The 3,236-nt window shown below is 43.9% G+C and overlaps 1 pseudogene; it reads right to left on the bottom strand.

The window, feature by feature from the left end:
- Positions 1-1,490: 1,490 nt before the first annotated feature.
- Positions 1,491-2,959, bottom strand: LOC103290612 (S-methyl-5'-thioadenosine phosphorylase-like; annotated as a pseudogene).
- Positions 2,960-3,236: the final 277 nt, after the last annotated feature.

The following is a 3,236-nucleotide window of genomic DNA, read 5'->3' as shown; positions in this document are numbered from 1 at the left end:
CTCCCCAGGAGGAGGAAGCCACGCGGCTGCACTGCAGCGAGCAGCTCTAAGATCCTCCTGGGTGTGAGCATCACAATGGGTGTGAGGTCACCCTCACCTGGGAAGATCTGGGCATCCAGGAAGGCAAAAAATAGCCACTTCAAGTCTCTTAAGGTTTATCCCAGTTTTTGTTCATAAAATGACGCCTTTTAGGTTAAAGCATGGCCTTATTTTGACACCACACTAATAGGTGTTAAGCAAATATTAAGAATGTTTGCTTCCAGGGTAGGTGGGAGGCTCCCAACAGGGTCTTTGCTCACAAATGAACTGCTGAAGGCACTTGGACCCTTCTGTGGGGAGAGCTGCGTGACTGCTCCTGGAAATGGGTCCCTCTCCCCTTCCCAGCACCGCCGGGTCCTTCGGGGCTCTGAGATGGAAGAGCCTCTGTCTTTAGTGAGGGAACAAAGACTGTGTGTGAATAAATTACTACCTGCTTTTTTGTAAGCAGAGATGAAAGTGCTCCGTTTAATTCCTTTCACGTTGTGGTTGTCCTTATGTAGTTCTTTTTTTCCTTCCAAGTAATTTTTATTTTTGAAATAACTTTACTATTTGAGTATATTCATATGGGGAAAAAATGTGAAGACAAAAAATATAAAGAAAATTAAAATTATCCAGTATACCCCCAAAATACAATAACAAACGATTATTTTTTTTCTAGTCTCTTTTTGTGTGTGCATTTACAAAACACATCAGCCATGTGTGCGAGCCTGCTAATTAGAATTTTGAAACAAAATTAGTACTGTAAGATGCTTACATATCGTGTGTTTTTTTTCATTTTATAGTATAGAGCAACCAATTCTTCAGGACATTAATTAAATAGTATATAAAAACATGATCTTTGGCTGCTTCACAATCTAATTAGAGCTAAACCATCATTTATCTCCAATTTTTGGATATTCCGTTTGTTTTGAATATTTGCTATTAAAACTAACAACTATATTAAACATCCTTCTTTAGATATAGTTCTGTGTGTGCATTTTTAATTTTTTAAAGATCAGAGGAATACAGTCACCTGCATAGCAAAGTGTAAGCGTTTTTAAGCCTTTTGATACATTTTACCAAACTGCTCTCCAGAGAGATTGTACCGAATTACAGTGACACCAATAGTTGGAGTTCCATTTTGTCTTCATATTCCTTGGCAACATAGGAAATTGGATGTCACCCCCACCCTTTATTGTTATGAATTTAATGAGGGAAGAGGGATGGTGTGTTCTTATCTTTTTTCTAAGGTGTAGGAGTTTTTCCAGACGTTGCCTGGATGGTTTTCCCTGTTTTTTGAAGCAGTCCCTGCCTTTCAGAAGGCATCTTCCACACGGCCTGGTGTGGTCTGACCACCTGTTCTTCCTTAGCGGGCAAGGGCATGAAAGCTTCTCCGCATTTCTAATCGAGCAGGAATTTCCCAAATGACTAGAATGAGAAAGTCTTCTTATCTCCTGGGCAGCCATGCTATTTTAATGTAATAAAACCGAGAAATGGGCCTTATTCTTCAGGTCAGGGAGGGTTTCGGACCATTCCGTGGACCCTATCTGAGGTATGGCAGCAAAGAGTAAATTTTGTTGGCTTTTTTTTTTTTTTCAGGGCCTTTAAATCCTGGTCCCCTGAAACCACTTCTGATCCTTCCAGCAATGTTAATCTGTTGCCATGGCGATACTTGCTTCGCAAAGTCCAGCCTCTTTAGCAGGAAGCACCTCTGGAACTGTGGTCATGTTGATGACATCCGCCCCCCAGGTGGGACACATGGAGCTTTCTGTCAGTGAACTAAAACGAGTCCTTCAGTTGTGAGCGTTGTCCCTCTTGAGTGGCACCTGAGTCCTAGCTCCTTAGCCGTCTCTCTGAGGACCTCTTGTAGGTGGCAGAGTGGCTCAGCCTCTGGGGTAGGGCACACTCCTCTGGCACAGGAGCGACTCCCATCACAGGAGGTCGGAGGCCTCGTGATGGTCCTGGGATGAACTGGTCAATAACATCACCTGGCTGATGCTCTTCCCTCAAGGAACCGCAAGCTGTGGTCACTGGGACACGAGTCCAGCCTCCTCCTTCAGAGCCCAGATGTTCGCCTGATGGCTTTTTTTTTAAAAATGTCTTTATTGATTAAGGTATTACATATGTGTCCTTATTCCCCCATTACTCCCCACCTCCCATTCATGCCCCACCCCCCTGGTGTCTGCGTCCATTGATTAGGCTTATATGCATGCATATAAGTCCTTTGGTTGACCTCTCCCTCTTACCCCCACTGTCCCCTACCTTCCCTCTGAGGTTTGACATTCTGACTGATGTTTCTCTGTCTCTGGATCTATTTTTGTTCATCAGTTTATGTTGTTCATTATATTCCACAAATGAGTGAGATCATGTGATATTTATCTTTCTCTGCCTGGCTTATTTCACTTAGCATAGTGCTCTCCACCTCCATCCAGGTTGTTGCAAATGGTAAGAACTCCTTTTTTACCGCAGCGTAGTATTCCATTGTGTAGATGTACCACAGCTTTGTAATCCACTCATCTGCTGATGGGCACTTAGGCTGTTTCCAAATCTTAGCTATGGTGAATTGTGCTGCTATGAACATAGGGGTGCATATGTCCTTTCTGATTCGTGTTCCAAGCTTCTTGGGATATAGTCCTAGAAGTGGGATCACTGGGTCAAATGGGAGTTTCAGTTTTTTGAGGAAACGCCATACTGTTCTCCACAGTTCGCCTGATGACTTCTGGAGGCATGGTGGTACACTCCCTCCCATGCTTTGCAAAGAGGACGCAATCAACATTCTCTACCTTCCCCAAAATTAAGGCATCAGAAGGCTCACCAAATGGACTGTGCACAATTCCTCGGTTCTTCCTTCTAAGATTTCTAGATCATCCAGGCCTGTTCCACCAATTATTCAAATCTTCACAGCTGGGGGGTCGGGGGGGAGGGTGGCACCTGAGGCCATGTCTGCACCCGGAAGAGGCTGGGCGGTGGACACATGGGGCAGAGAAGCAGAGTGGATTTGGGCGTGCAGCCTGTAGTTGATTCTTACCTAAGACTTTTAGCAGCTCAGGGATTTTTTTAAGGAGGTGCAGCTAAGCAGAAAATATGTGAGGGAGAGTGTTTGTGAAAGGGCACGCGTAAAGGTTAAGAAAAATATTGGCAGGAGTTTGGTGTTAATCCCTAGATAAGGAGCAGAAACTCTTGTGAAAATTTTCTGCAGTTTATAAAATAAAATTAGT

This window comes from Eptesicus fuscus, chromosome 11 (genome assembly GCF_027574615.1).
Source record: "Eptesicus fuscus isolate TK198812 chromosome 11, DD_ASM_mEF_20220401, whole genome shotgun sequence".
Lineage (NCBI taxonomy): Eukaryota > Metazoa > Chordata > Mammalia > Chiroptera > Vespertilionidae > Eptesicus > Eptesicus fuscus.
This window is presented reverse-complemented; position numbering and strand designations above follow the sequence as displayed.